General features: G+C 41.6%; 1 protein-coding gene across 8 annotated transcripts in view; it reads left to right on the top strand.

The window, feature by feature from the left end:
- Nucleotides 1-1105: 1105 nt before the first annotated feature.
- Nucleotides 1106-19978, top strand: part of TANC2 (tetratricopeptide repeat, ankyrin repeat and coiled-coil containing 2) — a 256753-nt gene continuing 237880 nt past the window's right edge. For 6 of the 8 annotated variants that reach the window (XM_075522836.1, XM_075522834.1, XM_075522835.1 and 3 more), the window contains exon 1: nt 1106-1603. The gene's annotated coding sequence lies outside the window, so the exon portion shown is untranslated. Of the gene's footprint in view, nt 1604-16878; nt 16983-19978 lie in introns of all 8 variants that reach the window. The other 2 variants (XM_075522830.1, XM_075522833.1) reach the window with 2 other exon arrangements.

The following is a 19978-nucleotide window of genomic DNA, read 5'->3' as shown; positions in this document are numbered from 1 at the left end:
AGAGATGTGCCTACACGTACGGGAGATACCTGGAGCAGCTCTGCCTACGCCTACACGGGCAGCACACGGGCACTGGGGCCGGTTGCGGTGATCGTGTTCTCATCGCCTCAGTACGTGTCATCGCCAAAAAATCCCTTCGCTCAGCCCCGGTCCCTTCCGAGCGGTACCTGCAGGAACAGGTTCAGCGCTCAGACGCGGTGTTAACGCCTCGGCCCTGCTGGAGGCGCTGACAGATGCCGGAGCCACTTGAGGTCTGCTCCCCGCAGCGCAGCCCGGCCCACGGAGCCGCCCGCTGTCGGCTCCCTCCTTTTCGGCAAACCCTTCCCACAGCATCGCTCACCCCACAGGCGCCCGGGCGTCCCCGCCTGCAGGGAGGGTGCCCTGCGCGCGGGAACGGCTCCCTCACAGCAGCGGCCCGCGCCCACCGCCACCGCCTGCCCCCCCTCCCCCCCCGAGAGCAGATCCGCGCCCACCGCCTCCCTCCCACACAGGGCAGCTCCGCACCGCCTCCCCCCCAGAGAGCAGATCCGCGCCCACCGCCTCCCCTCACAGGGCAGGTCCGCGCCCACCGCCACCGCCTCCTCTCAGAGAAGGGGCTCGCGCCGCCGCCGCCGCCACTACGTTCCCCCTCACAGGAAGAACTCGCCCCACACACGGGCCCGGCGGCGCCCCCACAGCGCTTCCGCCCGCCTCCTGCTAAAGTTTCTCCCGCTCGCCGGGCGCGGGCGCTGCTCTGGCCACGCCGCAGCCTGCGGGCGCCCTCCCGCTCGCTCCCGACGGGGGCTTATCGCAGGCGGCGATCACGGATGTGATTAAAGCGCATCCCCCCCACTCCGCTCCCGCTCTCCGCTCTCCCCCCCCCCCCCCCAGCCTTCCGCAGCGGCCGCGCCAGGTACGAGCGGCGGGAAGGCGAGGAGCGAGCCGCTGGCCAGCGCCCCGCCCCTCCCGAGGAGACCTCCCCCGACGCAGGTTGCGCTCGGGCGGAGAGGGGCGCGCGTTTTGCGTAGCCACACCCCCCTCATGAATAACGAAGCGGCCCCGCCTCTCCCGGGCGGCTCACCTCCGAGCGCGGAGGGAGGGAGCGAGCCAGTCAGCCCGGGGGCGCGCGCGCCCGCCCGCCGCCTCCCTTCCCCCTCCCTTTCCCCCGCCCGCCCGGGGGGCGAGCGCCGCACGCCGCTCCCGCCCCGCCCGCTCCCCTCCCCCCTCCGCGCGGCCCAGCGCGCGCGCCCGTGAGGTGGCGGCGGCGGCGGCGCGCTCCGAAGCGAGCGAGCGGGGGGCAGAGGCGCGGGGGCCGCCGCTCCCCGGGGGAGGCCGCGGCGGGCGGACGGGCGGCAGGGAGGGAGGGAGGGAGGGAGGGGGCGCTGTGGCAGTCGGGCGGCGAGGGAGCAGCGGGGCCGGCGCCGCCGAGGAGGGGCGAGACCGGCCGCCCCCCACCGCTCCCCGCCCCTCCCCTTCGGGCGCGCGCTCAGCCCGGCGGCGGCTCCCGGCGCCGCGGCGATGTGGTGAGAGGGAGGCGCCCCGCGCTCGTCAGCCGCGGCCGCGGGCGGTGCGTCTGTGAGGGGGGCGCGGGCCGCCGGCGAGCCCCGCGACGCCGTCGCGCCAGGTAAGGGCCAGCGGCCGCGGGGCGCCGTGGGTGGGGGGGCGTGTGTCCGTGTGTCCGTCCCCACCGCCCCCCGCGGCGACAGATGGGGGGGGGGGGGGGGGCGGACCGAGAGGGGGCGACGCCCGGCGACATGTCGGCGTGCGGCGGGGAGGGGACGGGGGCGGCGGGTAGCGGTGTCTGGGTGGAAATCGCGCCGAGACCCCCCCGCCACGCCCCTCCCCCCGCGCGGTGCCGCACACGGGTGGGGGCCGGGCAGAGCCCCGCACCGCGGCGGGGGGAGGGGGGGGGCACATACAGCCCCCGTGTCCCTGCCGTGGTGACAGCGGAGCTGGGGGGGCGCCTGGCGCTGCTCCCCGCGTCCCCCGCGGCGGGGCCGCCCCTGCACCCGCACCCCGCGCGCGGGCTGGGTGAGCCGGCTGGGGCTGACCGGCTCACGGTGGGTTTGGGCTTCGGTAATAGAACTTGGGGTAGCAGCGGGTGGCGTTGGCGTGCCCGGGCGGCTGTAAAGGTGGGGTCGGTACGAGCGGCGTGCAGGTCCAGGTTCCAAAATGCCATCTTTTCGGTTAGAAATCAGCTATTTTTAAGAGAGCGGCACGCAATCTTAAAAGGTAAGTGACTATCTCGTGCGCAAATCACGTGCTGCAGAATTCAGATCCATCCCTTCAAACGCTCAGGGAGGCTGTAAGAAGGAATTTTTCTTGCAGAACGGCCCCGTATTTACAGGGGCTGTGCTGCAGGTCGCGTGCACGTGAGGCAAACACACACCGCCCTCCGCTCCCCCGCCTGCTGCTTCTGTAGTGCTGGAGGAAAACAAGGGTTAAACATCCTCCCTCTTCTTCCTCCCATAGGGTGAGTAAGGAGCGTGGAGTCTAATGACACATAGTATCTTTCTATTACAGGCGTGGGTTGGTTGTTGGGGGCTAAAATGTAAAAAAGAAATGAGAGATGATGAGGCAGACAGCTTCTCTCAGATCTGTGTTTTGCAAGGAAAAGACAGATTCTCATCCCCATTTGTGTGGGGAAGTTCAGGAGCATATGTTGGATGGTAAGCTGGTTTAGAGAATGATGCATCGATGTGGGGTTCAGGCTTTTATACAGGTGAAAAGAGCGTAAGGCAAATGAAATATCTGGAGAAATTAAATAAATGATGACGGTTAATTAGTGCTGCTGGGGAGTGTAGCATAGCTACAGTATACTGAATGAAGGCAAATTAATGTTGAATTGGGAGAAGAACAAGAAGAAATACAGCGAACGTGCCATAGAGAACAACAACATGGCCATGAAACCCTGCTTGCAGCATTTCTCAGGTTGGAGCTTGGAATGATTTCTTCAAAATGCTAAAGGTTGGGTGTTGTCTATTTTTCTTATTTAATCCTCAAAACTTAAATACCAAACCTGCAACTGAAACATCTGTTCCTAATGTGTGAATTAAAAAGAAAAAAGAAAAGAGGCTAGTGAAATAAGTGCCTTTTGGCCAGAACATACTGAAGAGAATTTGTTAGCTACAGTCACGTGAGGTTTTCTTACTGGAGTGGTGAGAGACACCTTAGATCATGGATACTTTGTGTGGAGTTATGCTTATCTAGAAAATGTATGATGAACCTGCAGTCGAATTATGAAAGTACAATATATTGCAACTTGCCATAATCAAAATCCCATTTTTTGGCTCTGCGAACAAACTATCAGGGGGGGGAAGAAAAGTGGTAGTGCTTAGGCAAAGACTATCTTAAGCTGTTTGAAGTCTGTGGCCATTATGACTCTGGGGCTTCTAAAAAAATAAACAAAGTACTTAGCGTTGCGCTTCTTTTTTGTAGTAACTCTCGCTAAGTGCATCATAAATGCAAAAGACTGCATGTACTCCAAACTTGCCAGCAATTTCATTTGAGTAGAAACGAACGGTAGGGCCGTATCCTGTTTGGATCTAGACTGTGGTCATGGAATATTGAAGCATACTCACGTGCAGATTTAGGCTTGTAATTACAATGTGAATTACTGGTTACATATTCAGTGTAACTGGATGACTAATACAATTTTCTAAAATAAACTCCTTATCAATATCGATTGCATTATAGCAATTCCTGTCTTGTTCTCCTCTTTCTGTCTTTTCCTTTGGTTTTCCCATGATCCTATGTCAGCTTGTGTTTTTTTTAAATTGAAATGCATATTCTGAACAAAAATATGTCTTCTAAGGTACCTAACAATTCCATTTTAACGTTTTATGTTACATACACTAGATTTACTTTCAGTTAAACCTGTAGAATGTAAGTGATATATATGCTGTTGTTGAGAAATCCATGAGCATACCTGCTATGTGCAGTGAATTTTTAAAATATTAATTTTTTTATGCAACATTACAGGCAAGCATGCCTAACTTTCTGCTTGTAAATGTTCATTTATTAGTATTAATGTGCATAAATGCAGACTGCATTAGGCCCAAATGTGGATCACGTACAAGTATGATGCACCTTGTACACCGAGTTCTGCAGGCTTTGTTTTATATATATATTTCCAGAAGAACACTTTATCTGCAGGGTCTTCTTTGGTTTGTCTATGACACATTTAAGTTTCATTACTAGAGAATCTTATATTTTCTTTAATTTCACGATGCTTGTCAAAATCAGTATTATATTTTACTTTTTTATTAAATAGCAAAGGGAAGACAGTAAGAAGGCAGCCAGAAAATTCTAAAACAACCCCTTTGTACATTAAGAAAGAAAAAAGTACCCTGCAACCCTCCCAGCTTTGTGCATGGTTTTTCTTGGTTTTTTAAAAAAAAAAGAAATTTTGTTCCTCTTCATGTTTTATCTAAATTTACCTTTTCTAGAGGTGGTTAAACTTGTGAGGTTTAGTAACACCTGTAATTCCACGTTGTGAAATATTAAAAAAAACTTTTGCTTTAAAAAAATTTTCAAAAAATTTCCTGATTTCTGTCTTTTTGATGTATAAAGCCGTGAGTATACACATTGATCCTTTTTCTTTAAACTTTTGAGTCTGAATTTTCTTTAAAGCACAGTGATATGGCAAGATGACTTCCCTTGACATCCAGACAATCAAATGGCTCTTAACTGCAGTTTCTTGACAAGATTAAACTGATTTTAAGAACTGATGCAAGATCAGTGACCTCATGTCTCTGTTCTCCGACCCGCGGTGGTGTGGCGTTGTAGCCCTCTCTCTTCTACCAGGTTAAATGCTTGAGCAGCTGCTGGGTGAACGAAAACTATTTATTTGTGCAGAGTTCATTTCTAGCTGGATCAACAAACTGAACTTGACCTGTTGAACGTGAGGGTGACAGGAGGAGGATGCAGGAGTATGAAATAGAGTGGCTGGATCTGTCCTTCGTGGCAGCTGTGAGCTCTTTGAATGGTTGATGCCAATTGTGAGCTCATGCCTGGAGTACTTGCACGAAGCCTTTAAAGCATCTCTGCAAATGGTACCTTTCGACGTACAGTGAGTGCCTTTCCCCGAGTGTGTGTTTGTGCTTATACTACACAAAGAATACTCACAGCCTTACTGACATCATTACTTAGAATCTTTGTGGTCAGCCTGATCAGTAATTTCAGGTTGTCTTGCACTTTGCTTCCAATATAATAAATATGTGCCAACCTCTAGGAACATTTTTCAGCATCCGTAGAATGTGCAAAACCTGCGTGGTCATACAGGGCCTAGTGACGTTACCAGTAGGGTCCGTGGGAGGTTACCACGGTCTTCAATGAGAGCAGAACTGAGCCCTCAGTTGTTTCTGACTCTTACAATTTGAAATCTTCATCTTGGAATAACATGTTAATTTTAACTTCAAGGTAGAGAGTATGTCTGTTGCATTCACTGGAGATAAATTAGTGTTTAAAGCTCATTGCAACTGCAAATATTCGCAGCGGTGAACTAGATCATTCATCTCTGGTTTATTTGCCAACTGGATTTTATGAGCTTTAAAAAACAAATTCTAGTTATGTTACTTAGAATTATTCTGGTCCCATTATTTTATGGGGCTAAAATGCAATTGTTTGTTTTACGTTCATTTAAAAAGCACTTACTTTAAGTACAAACCCTACCTTAATTAGAGAAGATAGTGGCTTGCTTGGTGTACTTACATTAAGAAGGGAGAAACTAGGTGTTTAGAGCCCCATCTTGAAATTGTCCCATGTGAAGCCGCCCCATCCAGTTCTTTTCTACTTAAGCGACCTGCGATGGAAGGATCTAGTTTAATGATGAGGGTGATGGACAAATTGGAGAGGAATTTAGGTTGTTGTCCTAGCGTAGAATTGGCTGTGGGATTCTGATGAGAGAGCAGAAGTTACTTTACTGGATTTTGAATAAAAATGCTGTATGTTTTGAGAGCTGCGGTGATGGAACTGTGGTGTTTCAGATCTTCAGGCAAAGAAATCTTAGAATAATCCATAGAGTTCCCTGAATATTCTGGTTTTCTTCCTGGGCGGCATTTATTACCTATCTTTCCAAAATGTGTCAAATAATTTATACTGTGGTGTGAGAAACTCCATCTTGAAAAATACTCTTTAAGAGAACAGTAATTAGTAATGATAGAACATGAAAAGTATAGTATGCTTTTTTGACTCAAATTTGGTTTTGTGCCACATCACACGATTGTTTGATTTCAAAGGAATAATTACTTATTCATGGTGTTTATAAAACACACGTAATAGTTGGGTTTGTATGTATTCTGCATAAAGCAAACCTTGGTCTAAGTTTTGCTTCCTCAGTCGTTTTTATAATTTTTTTGGTAACGCTTTTGCTTGCTCTGAGGGAAGGGCTTATTTGCTAAAAATGTCGCTTTTTTGGAATTTAAAATTTGAGAGCGGCTTTTAGGTTTTTTTTTCCCTTCCCTCCCACCAACCCTGTTGCTTCATAAAGATGAGAATTGTTTCGCTTTACCAAAGAAGTAACCTTAGGTGGTAATCCTTAAGAGCCAATTTGGCAAAGGCACGCGTGGATACTTCAGGAACATGAAGAATCCTGGTGAGTTCATGTTACTATTCCTATGCAGGCAAGTCTCCACATGCCGCCGCCTTCTTGAGCTGGGGCCCTCATGCTGATGAGGAATGATGTTGCATGAGCTAATGGGTAGGGAAGTAATCTGTTAGAGTGGTGTTCTCTTCTGAACTGGCATAACTAATGAAGAGGGTGATGAATCATGCATGTTGACATTTCAGCTATTACCAGTATTTGTTATTTATTTGTCCTTTATGAAAAGAACATATTGGTGACTGAAGGAATATCTTCCAGAACAGACTGATAGCTCTGTGGTATGAAGGCTGGAGTTGCTGTTAATTTTTCTGTTTGGCTGGGGAGTGATTTGTTGTTGGAGATCTTTCATACTCGTAAGTTCGAAGTCTTGGAGCAACTCGTTGCTCATTAGTTGCACTTAGTGAGAAGGAATAAAGTGGTGTATGTCCGAAGTGAAGATCCTGGTGTGTATGAATTACCCTTTCTTGCACCACAAGCAGTTCCATTCATGTGGCCCCATTTCACATAAGTAATTGAAAAGTCATCTGATTAGCATTTCTGACCTTATTATGTGATCAAAGCAGAGAAAGCTCAAAGCTGTGTTTGTTCCTGTGCTGAGCTGTAAGTGTATGCAAATGGCAAATGTCTATCTTCCACTATCCAAGCCTTTCCAAAGCTTTAGAAAGATGGAGACAAACTTCCTTGCTTCTCTTTCCTCTAGTTTTTTAATCTGGAAGTTTGCGATCATTTCTTTTAGAGTAGGACAGCAGAGATGTGGTCATTGTGATGAGTTATTTGTCTTTACATCCTGTTTGCCATATCTCCTGGTTTTTTTTGCCATTGGAAGAGGTGACTTGGTTTTCAGAGATCAGTGACGCTTTGCAGATTTCCATTCACTTAAAACCTGAAGCTTGTATACATTCATCACTAATGAAATTCAGCTGAATAGTTGAACTGAATCTTTTACCCTAATCTGTAGGGGATATTTAAAAGATTAAAATATGGGATAGCTTGACAGAGCGGTTGAGGTAAAATTTCCAAGTAACAGTGAACAAGGTAAATGTGTGGTTTTTATTTTTTTCCCCTCTGAGTCCCTCACTTTAATGGTGAATATTCTATTGGCTAATTTTTACTTACATCAGCTTTAATTGCTAATTATGGTTGAATAGTAGTGATCTCAAATTTGAGATGTGTAATGATCTCATTAATGAAAAAAGTATTTTGGATAGGTGAATTCTTATTTGCAATACAAGTCATGCTGGGAATTTGTTACTAATTAGCGAGGGTGAGAAAAGAGATGGTTAATTTGTATTTTATGATAGGTGATCTTCCTTTTTACTTGCTTACTTTTAGATATTTTGAGTGTTTATTTCATTTTTCCTTTCATGCCTGTATGATTTCCAGGGCAGACAGAATAATATTTTGGCAGATTGCTGCTATTTTTCTGTATTCCGATTATTTAAGTAAAATGCTTTTATAAAGCAGTCAGTAGGAAACATCAGTGCTGCAATTTGTATTTTTTAGATGCCTTAATGAGTGAGGTTTGTATATGTATGAGTGGTTCCCCCCTTTTTTTAACATGTTATTTTTTCAACTGGCTGTCTTAAAAATGTGGGTTTCTTTCTTAGTTTGCATGAGAAACTTCATGAACTCATTTGAAAAAGAGAAACCATCAGTGCGTATGAAAAGTATCAAAATTAAAGACAGTGTAAAATATCTCTTCAGAATGGGAGTGTGAATATTTATAGTGTTTGTGGTTCCAGAAGGCTGTTGTGCATTGATTCCAATTGCTGAAAAGCATTAACTGATAACTCTTGAAAGTGTCTTAATATCGTTAACCTGCAAACAATTATGGTCTCTTTGGTTCACTGCCAGTCACCTTGATGTTCACCTGGAGTTCCTTGCAGGTGGATTTTCCATCCTTGAATTGCGGAGTATTAAGGTGATTGAGCTAGATCCTGTGGTCAGTGTTTTAACAGTTGGCTTAAATATTGGTGAGCCGTACTTACGGGCTTAGCATGACTTAGGTCATGCTTAGCATTTTTAGTGGGCTGCTTCTGTCTGAGTTTGTGAAACTTTTATTATTTCCAATGAAGCTGAGAAAAAATACAAGGAAGACGGGGAGAAGATTGTAAGGAGAAACAAACGTGAACTGAGTAGCTTCCTGGTTGTGTATCTAGAAGTATAAATGTTGGAGGATTCAGATTCTCTCTGCAGTTGTGAAATGGAAACTGGTTTATTGGCTTTGTTTTAGGGAAACAAACAAAAAAGGCTTATCTTTTATTGCTCTTTGAAGAAGTTCTACCTGTCTGTGCTGTCACCCAGCTGTTGATTCCTGCTGTCTTCATCCCCCTGCTGAAAGCTGCTGGTCTCTCAGCTGTGCTGAACCAGATGCCTGGGTGTAAGGTAGAAAGAATAATCCCCTTTTACTGCCTTCTTCCTGGTGTTCCTGCCCTGAAATTATTCACTGGGGGTGCTGATCAGGTGGAGTTAACAGTCCTGTTTTGTTCCACCAGTTTAGCACAGCAGATTCCAGTGATGCCTTTTTCCATCAATAAAAATGAGCTTCTGCCATCTTCTTGGGTTGCGATCCCATAAAAGTTAGTATTTTTAATGAAGATATATTATTAGAAAGTAAAGGAACAACATGCAGCCAGAGTGCAATGAACAATGAAGCGCGCATCTTTCCTGTTGCCGGTCCTTTTATCTACCTCTTTAATAAGACATGATTTTCCCTTTTGCCTTATCTCCCATTCTGTCCTGTGGGATTATTCTGTGTCAAGAAACTATTTCTCATAGTAGGGTGCTCTTAATGTTCCAGATGATGATTTGAAGAGGCCTAGTAACTAGAAGATAAAGGTACACCGCTTTTGTAGACATGAGGGACATGTTTTTAGTGCTGAGAGATGTCAACGGGAAAGCCTATGTGTTCTGTAGTTCACCAGGACTTGGGGAGTCACTGGGGGGATGGCAGCATGGTGCTTGTAACTTGAAAGAAGTTGGTCAAAATAGTCATGTCCTTTCAGGCGTAAGCCCCCTGTTCATTTTTCTTTCTCTAGGTTCCCTTAATAGTATGCAGATTTTTAGTTTCATGTCTTGGCTCTCTTCTCAGTGGTTAGTGCGTGTCTGTGAACGTCAGGGGTCAGCCGCTGAGTAGATAATTGGGATAGGCTTGGGCAGGCTGTTTCTTGTCAGTGTTGCAGAAGAAAGTCATCATCAAAGAGGAGATTAGCGGACAAACAGATAAACAACTTTCTATCCTTCAGAGATTTTATGAAATAGAATATGGAAGGGTTCTGAGAGAGGAAAAAACCAAGTAAAATATAATGAGGATAGATTTTAGAAATATGGGATGCTTGGAGGAAAGAGTCAAAAGGAAGTGTGTGTTGAACTTTTATGAGAGTTGTAAAACAGATCCTGTGGAGGGGTGCAGATGTAAGTGGATATAGTGACTTGAATGATCCAAATAAGTGGTTGTGCTTGTGGATGTTGCTGGCTCGCCTCAAGCTCGCAGGCCACATGGTTCTTCATGTGACTATTTTTAAGGATATTTGCAAAATGATACGGGTGCAGGCAGTTATTCTGTGCATATAGCTGTATGTTGCTTATCTGTTTACTTTCTGTAGTTGCTTAAGTTGGGATCTAACATTATCTCTTCTAGCAGCTTTTGCATTTCTAAATAATCTTAGTTTAATACCTAATTTATATTTTCTGAAGAGAGAAAACTCCCATTTGCTAATTGAATGGGGATTTTTTCCTCTTATTCAAATAATTCTTTCCTATTTAATTTTCAATGTAAGATTTGATTAGAGGACCCCAACTCAATTTTCTGCTGTTTCACACAGCTATTAGTATGATATATGCAGCTTCACAGTTAGAACATTAGTGTTTGCTTGAAATCTCTGTGAGCAGCTTTCCATTGGCACCAACCTTTGGTTAATACTTGGGCGTGTGTCTCGGCATCCTTTGCTTTTTTGTCTTCAGAAGTGGGGATTTAGTGTAATAGGCACCGTTAAAGAAAGGAATATTGCTCTTTGAAGGCTTAAGCTGTGATGGAGCTACATATGCCCACCCGCTTTCTCTTCAGACTGGTAATATTATCTATGTCTTGATTTAAAAAAAAATAAAGAAAATGCAATGCTGACAGCAGGCAGTGCTCCTACACCTCCTCAGCAGAGGTGGAATATACCATCTGGCACTATGTGGGTAGTAGTTATCCCAAAAAGTAATAACAGTGGGAGTTCTTGCCAGTTACAAGTTGTGATCGCAAGCCAAATGGTGTAGTTCTAAATTAGTGTACGTTTCCAAAGAGAAAGAGATGCAAGTATTTATTTTTGCAAACTTGAGAAGTATTTTCAGTCACAGGGGTCTATGCTGAGGTTTTAGTTGCTAGCATGTGAAAGTAAGTGTGAGGGGAGTAAGTCAGGGGAATATGGGCTGTGATGCCTGCTAGACCATCTTCTAGGCACTAAAAAAAGTTGGATTTTTCTTTTTTATTATGTAAGCCTCAACTTGCTTAGTACATGCAAGGTTGAAAATGAGGAATTATTTTAAAAGAAAGAATAATGGAGTGGTCTATTGATTTGGTTTTGACTTTGCCAAATCGGAATTGAAAGATCTCAGTTCTTCATCCTTTCGCACTACTAACTAGTTTTGGACAAATTGCTGCTACCTGCTGTAAGAGGATGAGAACAACTTTGTAACTAGGTGAAAAATTCCCTGTATTGCTTTTAGTAGTACTTTTGATATGGTGGCCTATGATATTTTTGTCTGAAAAGTTAGACCTAGCATAATCAGAACTGCTGTAAAGTGGATGCAAAACTGGTTAGCAAGTTGCTAAGTAACCTGGATGACAGAGTTGAGAGCGTACTAGTTAAACCTGTGGGTGACATCAGCTTTCAAGGGGTTGCAGGGATAGGAAGAAAGGATTAGATTCAAAAGGATCTTGAAAAAATGGAAATTTGAAATATGAACAAGTTAATTTATTAGAGTTTTTTCTGAATAAAATGAATGGTCAGTAGCATAAATACAGGAAAACAGGAACAGAGGAGTTTGGAACATGCAAAGCTCTGTAAAATGTCCAAAACGAAAATTAAAAAAATGCCATTTGCATGTATGCATGCTTGCATGCACACAGAGCAAGGGAAATCCAGAGGGAATTGTCAATTTGTGACTTCTTTCTGATCTAGATTCTTATTCTAGACTCTCTCAGACCTTGAAAGTACTATGTATCAGTGTGGACAAAATTCATGCACAGACACAGGTAGGTTTTCAAAGAGGGCTTTTGTTGTTCTTAAGTTATTTGGGAAGATGATTTAGCTGCTCTTAGGTCAGCATACATTGTCTCTCTCTAGGGGACTTTGCCAATATCTTTTTTTTCCCCCACTAGCATAGCTGTAACTACAGGGGTCCTCATCAAGTAGCTAAGCTTTGCATTGGACTCATTTCTTTGTGGATTTTTTTTTTTTACTGCTTCTGCCTCTTGTAAATGTCCATGAGACTACCTAAAAAATCTAGTCAGTAAAGACTTTGTCTGAGTCTACTGAATGCATTCATAGTCCTTGCACTGAGTTAGTTTTCTGTGTTGTGTTGCTATAGTTTTGGTCTTTGGAAATGGAGATCAACATTGAAGTTGGTGGATGCATAGACAAATTTTTCAAGTGAGTTAATGAATGTTATTTAATAAGCACCTGAATATGCTTGTTTAATCTGTTTACCAAGCTATTTCTATTCAGAAATATAGTTTGTCAGGTAGATATGAAGGCACCTTATTTGAAATAGTTGCCTCAATTAGAAATTTTTCGTGAGAAATTTCAGCATTCATGTAAACCAAATCCATTATATGATTTTTACGTACCTGATGTAACTGTATACTATGTATTCTCTTATGTGTCTTGGTTACAATTAAAATTTTGCATTAAAGAAAGCTATTAATGATTAACTTCAAACTCTTGCATTGCATTTGTCCTCATAGACAAACAGTTTTGTGGTCAGAGAAATGGATAAGGCGCTACTACGGGCTGGGTTTGCATGTGCTACGCTTTTTTGTGAGGTCAGGGTTTTTCACTCCAGCATAAACACTGAAAATCACAGATGCAAATTAGCATTCTTCATAAATGGGGGTGAATGAAAAATCTCTCCAAGTTTGGATAAAACCATCTTTAAAGAAAGATTAGATCATATGACATAAGATTATTTAGCTATTCATCACTATCAGGAAACTGAATAACTGTAAAAATCTTCTAAGTGATGAGTCTGTTTTTACAATACGTGTTTTACTATGAGTATGGTTTGGATTGGTTTTCTTCAGTTAAGGAGTAATACTATACGCAGAGTAAATCTTGTATTAATTATTACCCATTTAGCTACGGATATAGTCGAGCTGACTGGCGTATGTGGGGGATTTACCCTTCTCCAGTGTCACATGCTACCACCTGTGTTCCTGCATCTGATACATGCCAGTGCTTACTGAAATCTGCAGTTTTGGAATTTGGGCAGCTTAAATCTATACTTGTCAAGCGTGTGTACTATAAATCCCCAGATTTATATCTGGTGGCAGTTTGCTCATAGTCTAGACACTTGTGCTGAACTTCTGCGTGAAGCTAGTCCTGACTGCTTACATTCAAAAAGTCGTCTTTCTGTATTGTATTAAGAGCTTATCCATATGCTACAAGCTCTGAGTGCAGGAAGTCTGCTGGCAGCAGTCCCGCTAATCCATATTCCGATTTCAGGCTCTTTGTGGAGCGTCAGAAAAGGAAAAAAAAAAAAAAAAAAAAGGCATAAAGCGTGACAAGTTGTTGGCTGACTGATTTCTAGATAAGTTTTGCAAGAAAATTTGACTAAATATTAATGTTATGTGTAAGAAGTGATGCAGCGTGGCTGGTTCTGGTGTGAACTGCAGGATGTGATTAAAAATAAGATTGAGCAGTGCATGAGGGTCAGTTTGGTGGAGAACAGTCTCCACTGCGTATCGCTGCAGTTCAGGAGCGGAAATAATGGCCGTTAGTTGGAAGCGGGTCAGAAAGCCCTGAGAAACTATATATGTATTTCCTTTTGACAATAGATGTGTTTTGTCATTTATCATTTATCATCATTAGAAAGAACATCTGATTCTTTTGCGGTTAGTTTGGGTCAAGTAATGATTTTGATGTGTCATCATATTTTAGAACTTTTTATGAGCAATACCTAAAATAATGCTTTCTCACTTTTTTCCCCAGACATCCATCCCAGAGGAAACAATCATTTTGGTTTCACGTAGGTTGTAGATAGTGACTGTGGAGTTCTCTGTAAGAAACAAAACCCAAATCTCCTTGAAGTTGGCTGGCAAAACTATGGCTGCAGCAAAGTATTTATTTCCTGACTGTCAAGCCTGTTTTTGTTTGCGGGATTTCCCAAACCTGGGCTAAACTGTCAAATGGTTTTGGTTTTCTGAATATTTTTGTTATGTTGCGACACCAGCATAAAATGGAAAACTGAGCTGAAATTTGTTCGCTTGTGTCCATTTTCTTCTTCCTATTGTAACTGGTTTACAACAGTTTATTTGGGTGCTTTGACACATAAAACTGCTTATCAATGCTAAAGCTATAACTTACTAATATTAGGCATTGATTAAAGTAATCCAGAAGAATATCCTGTATTTCATAAACAACAACACGGAGAATAAATTCTGGAGCCGTTTCTAACTCTATGCAAGGGCACAGAGTCTGGCTCCAATGCTTTAGTGTATGGAATAATAGAGGTGGCTAGACCAAGCTCGGAAGAGTTTAAAAAATAAGCCCACAGTAATATATATAATGTTATATGTAAAATAATCCTGGACACATCTTGGTTGTGTTTGGGGAGGAATAGCTTTTAGTTTGATGTAGTAGGTGCTTGTATACATTAAGGCAAGTAACATTGTTTTCAGGTTTTCTGGAGTGCCTGTGTAGGAAGGAAAGCTCAGTCTCAGTCTGGAATTATTTCAGATAATTCAAAGGAATGACGTAATTGTTATGTAGGAGGATTTTTTTTTATGTTTAAGATGCTCTGTAACACATCATTAAAATATAACTAAAAAGAGCCCAGTAGAAAGCACTGTGTGTCAATGCTCTCTCTTGTGAAAGACTTGAGTTTACATTCCTTCATCTTTGTTCCTGGTGTCAGAGTTGTTGCATCTGAAATGCTTGTGCTAACGGGAGTTGAGCTGATCCTTTTTTTTTTTTTTTTTTGATAAAACACAAATAAGAAATGATTATTGAAAGTATAAATACTTCATAAAATTTAAGTTTATGATCCTCTTCCAAATAAGAAACCACTTAAAATATTAATAACTTTGTTTACATGCTTGATGTGCCCAGTTTGATTGAAAGATTCAATATTTATAGTTGGTTGCTTTTTAGATAAAGGAAAGAAGTCTCCAGGTTTCATATTGTGTTATTTGTATACCTCTGTGAATTCAGTTTTTTCCTTTAGGAAATTGCTTTTATCTGTCTGCAGCTTGCTAGCAGGGTTTTACTAGATAACGTTCAGAAGTACTGTAGGCAAAAATGTGAAATAGTCTGGAAATACTGTAAGAAAGCTAGAGAGAGAACCTGGTATTTTTTCAAATGTGTTTTGTTTATTTTTCTACTAGGGTTGTGTTTACCTGTGGTATAGATATCAGATGGCGAGCTTTTGCGTATTACTCATTATAGGAACATCAGGTTGGTTTTCCTTCCTTTATTTGTGCTCTTCCTCTTCCTCCTCCCTCCCCCTTCTCATCCTGTCTTCGCAGCATTGTTGAATTTGAGTAGTGGGGCCAGAAATTGATCTCTCATCCCTCGAGTGTAGCATGAGCTGTGTGCTGGTTTTCAGCAAAGGCTTAGGTAGGATCTGGTTCACAAATGCCATTGATTTATTTTCTGTTCACATGTGGGGAAATCTTCTGAAATGAAACTTTTAGTATGAAATGAAGTCCACTGCCTTTTCACGCTTAAGCGATTTTTATGATGCTTCTCATTAGTAATGGGAAGGATTTAAGTAAATGATCACACACACAAACACTCCTTCCTATTTCTCTTTTCCATCAATGTGGGAAGCTTGCTGTAAGCTTTTAAATCATTAAAAAATGGGCAAAAGCAGCCATGAGAAAGTGTTTCTACCCAGTCTTGAGACCATGAGTAAGTGTATGGGAAGTCATTCTTCTTCCAGAGCGGCACCAGTCTTTGCTGGCGTGCAGGATTGGGAGGCCTTGAGCAGTGTGTTTGCTATTTGCGGTACTGCGTTGCAAAGCAACTTTGGGGTGAGCAAATCTGTGCCGATTGTCCTTTATACTGTGAGCTGCAACAGCTACAGCCTCCCAAAAAGGTGTCTGGTTGGCATCCCCATTCCAAGGGGATCTCTTTTCTGGGAGCTCTGACTTCTGCTCTATGTCTTTCAGTAGGCCGGAAGGAAATCTTTCTTTCCTTAGGATGGCAATTTCCGCCTTTTTCCAGTGTCCCTTGATAACCTGGCCGTATGAGATACAGTGCACGTCGTGGTAAACCTGGATCTGCGTGTGTGCCGAGTGGTCAGCAGGTTGCCAGTATATCACAGCGATGTTATTTGCATTTCCCTTGCTGCGAGTTGCTGATGTAGGTGTAGATCTGTAAATATTGGGTTTTATGTTTCTCAAAACTGTCTTGTGAGTTCTGAGGATGAAGGAAGATGTGAAAATAAATTATTGGAGAACTAAATTAGTGAAGATGAAATTGAGAAACAGAACAGCAACAAGATGTTTCTGAATTTGTAAATGTGCTTCCTGAATAGATAATCACATGTAAATAAGTATGCAGATAGGCTGGTGGGGAGAGTAACTGGAAAGTGGTGAACTTAGTAATAATGTATTTTGAAAAGCTTGTATGAAAAAGGCTACCAATTTCCTAATTAAGAGGTTAGACATAATAAAAGCTTATCTGACAATTAAGACTGACTTGGTTGAGTGGTTTAAAAGTCAAACAGGGTTTTGACACATTTATACCTGTGCTACTACAAATGACAGTCAACATCCTTTTGAGTAGAACAGAATTGTACGTACGGTGACTGGTTGTCCAAAGATGGATGAGTGTGCAGCTGCTTTTTCTCCCTGAATGCATGTATATTGCCCTTTCATGACAGCTTGGATTAAAAACTTTAAAAATAATTATTTTAATATTCAAAGAAATGTGAGGAAAAACATTTTAAATATTATTTAATAAGCTTTTATATCAGCATTATGTATGTGGGGCAGTGAGTAAGGGGAGTAGGTATGTTAGTATTAATGCTTCTAGGGCTGAGTATTTCAAAGAGTTGTAAGGAATTTGTTTGTGTATTTGTTTCAGATTAATATTGATTGATATTACAGATGGATTTCTTTTATTTGCGAGGCTGACAAGCTTGAGATTGAACTGGAACACGAAGCGGCGTTATTTCTCTAGACATCCTGGTAATAAAGATTGTATAGGTCATGTTTTGCTCTAAGCAGTATCTTTTCGGTGGATTTTTAGTGCATTTTCACATATGTAATTATTAGCTCAGTATTTAGGAGCTAGTAAATCGTCATGACTTTTTTTTTCAAGTTGTCTGAATTTACCATATTGTTTAGGTATATCTGTGTGAAGATCTTTGGGACTTGGTGACTAGGTTGATTGCAAACTTTAACACAGAATTTTACATGATTTCCCTTTTTCTAGCAAATTGATCTACTCAGTTTCTTTAAAATTTTGTATGTATATATACATGTATGTATTTATAGCCATAATTTATACTTCACTGTAGACTTGGAAAAATGTAGCAAGGGCACATGTAGAGAGGACTAAATAGCACTTATTAGATGGCAGCGTGGAATGTAGTAAATTACTCTCCAGTATTAGACATTGATCTGTCTAACTGCTGCCTGAGTTTTCTACAGATGTTTTAGAGCAAACTAATAAAATGTACCCTGACACAAATATTTTTATACAAACAAATATAATTAAGAATTAGAAGGAAGGGGTATTGCTAATAGTATTAAAATTCATTCCTTATCTTCCTCTGTTTTAATTACTTCAGTGGTGTAGTTATTTTAATTTTGCTTACATAAATTAAGCTAAGTGTTCAACTTTCCTGCCAAATGTAGTATGAGTGCTTAAAGCACCTGGAGTTTGTAGCAGAAACAACCTGTGAAGAAATTTTTTCTCAACCTGCTGACAGTTCTTACTTATTAATCGGTGCAATAGAGTCATATAATAGTAATTTTGTAGTAGTAATCACTTTCTAGAAGGATTTCAAGTTATGGATCTAATTCTCTACTGTTAAATGACCTAGAACTAACACTGAATCTGTATTACTTTTTTTCATATTGATACATTATTCAAAACTACGTAGGGGAAGTATACTTCTAGGTATAGTTTATTGTGGTAGCTTGTGAACCCAGTCTACACAAATTTGACACAAGCAGAAAAAATTCAAAAGTTCTTTTTTCTGTTGGTTTTGGTGTTATGGTCAGAGCTATTGTATAAAAGAGTAACTTCTTTGTCTCTCACCAGAGAGATAATATGCACTTCCTCTACAACAGTTTCGTTGTCTCCATCCCTGTGCTGTTCCAAATAATCTAATGTACTGTGCTATGCTGCTAATGAGACTTTTGCATCTTAGTGTGCACAAAGCTGGACCATTTCCAAGCTTATCTTATGCATGTCTGAAACATCAAGCGTCTTGTATTACTCTTTTGAAGATGATATTCAACATTAAAAATGTGTATTCTAGGATTTGGGTAGAATTCATGTGCTAATGTGATGACAAACTTCAGCTGCAGATGGATGGAAATGGTTTCATACAGATAGTTATGCCAGATAACAGTTCACATTATACGTAAAGAGAAAGTGGCAACATTTAATTGCACCTTTAAAAACAGAGAGTGGGAAGAATCTCTTATATTCTCTGGCAGTAACATTTCTGAAACTAGCAAGCTGGTTGAATCTGAAGAAAAGATATGACATGAAAGAGAAATTTTTTTTTTTAAAGCTCACAGTGTGTTCCATTAGAGCCTTTTAAAGCCATTCTAAATGTTGCTTTTCTTACACAGATAAAGTCTGTGGGGATGGTTTTGGAGGGGGGGTCATAAGGGTGGACAGAATGGTTCTGTGCTGTTGTATTTTAACCAGATAAAGTTTCATGGAAACTTGACCAATTTCACATACCGCAGTTCTCAGGAGGTACTTCATTCGCATGTCTCTAGTAATCTTCAGCATGAGAAAGGGGAGATGTGATCAGAATTGGAAGTTACAGAAACCATTATAATTTTACATCTGAAATACTATTCTTGATGGTATTTCACTGCCATTTAAAAGGGCTGACTTCAAGGGCATAGGAAATTGGAATGGGAGTGTTTGATATCATTATGTGTCTTTGCAGCAGTTTTATTTTGGCATGGCCGTGATTTCATCCTCGTCCTGTTAAATATCGCATTGTCATTGCTATGGGCTTCCCAAAGAAAGGCTTAGATATACTCTGAAAAATTTAAAACTTGTTGAAAACATTTAGCCTATTTGATAGCTTGAATAGTCTTGATATGGGCTCCAGAGGGAACTGTGTTAGTACCTGTGGTGGAGGATTATAGCAGAGACTTAGAGAGGAAGAGCAATTAAGAAGGAAAAGAGAGAAATAGGGACCATAATGAAGCAGATAGAGGTGCTGTTGTTGAGGAAGGCTATTTAAATCGTCCTCCCATATTACTTGTGTTTTCTCTTTAAAAAAAAAAAGGTTAATCTAAAAGTATGTTACCCATGATAGTTAAAGAATTGAATTGCAGAGAATAAAAACTAAAAGCCAGATTATTTTTCCTTAAAATTTATTTTTGTGGGTATGTACCATCATTTACAAGTGGAATAGCAACTACCAATTCTGAATTTTTAATAACTTTTTTATCAGATAGCCAGTAGTTACACACAGAGATAGATTGAATGCTCAGTTACAACTTTAAATTCTAGTTTTTAGAATAATTCTACTTTTTAAAATAATTAGTTACCTGATGTGTTTCTTAATATATGTTGTGCACTCTTCTTTGCTGAGGATAGCTCTAGTGGAATGGTGGTGGTTTTTATTTTTAATAAAAAAGTAGCTTCTTTACTGAATTCAAACCCAAACCCCTCCAACCCATCAACTGGAATCGCTCTGAACTTCCAGGGGAACTAGACATTTGTGTAAGGACTGACTGTCCTAAACTGGTATTTAGGAATGTCTTTTGTCCTGTGCTTTAACAGCGTTTTAGATTGTGGAAATGCTGATGTTTCAGCCGTTTTATCTTTCACCTTTAAATATGAAGTATGTTTTGGGAAGCCTCTTTATTCTGATCCAAGTGAAATGATCCATATTTTTCTTGAAGGCTGAGCGGAGGGGCTACAATGAAACCTTACTATTTGTGCCTATATGTATTGGTGTATTAAAAGTAATTATTATACA

Source organism: Mycteria americana, chromosome 22 (assembly GCF_035582795.1).
Source record: "Mycteria americana isolate JAX WOST 10 ecotype Jacksonville Zoo and Gardens chromosome 22, USCA_MyAme_1.0, whole genome shotgun sequence".
In the NCBI taxonomy this organism is placed as follows: Eukaryota; Metazoa; Chordata; class Aves; order Ciconiiformes; family Ciconiidae; genus Mycteria; species Mycteria americana.
This window is presented reverse-complemented; position numbering and strand designations above follow the sequence as displayed.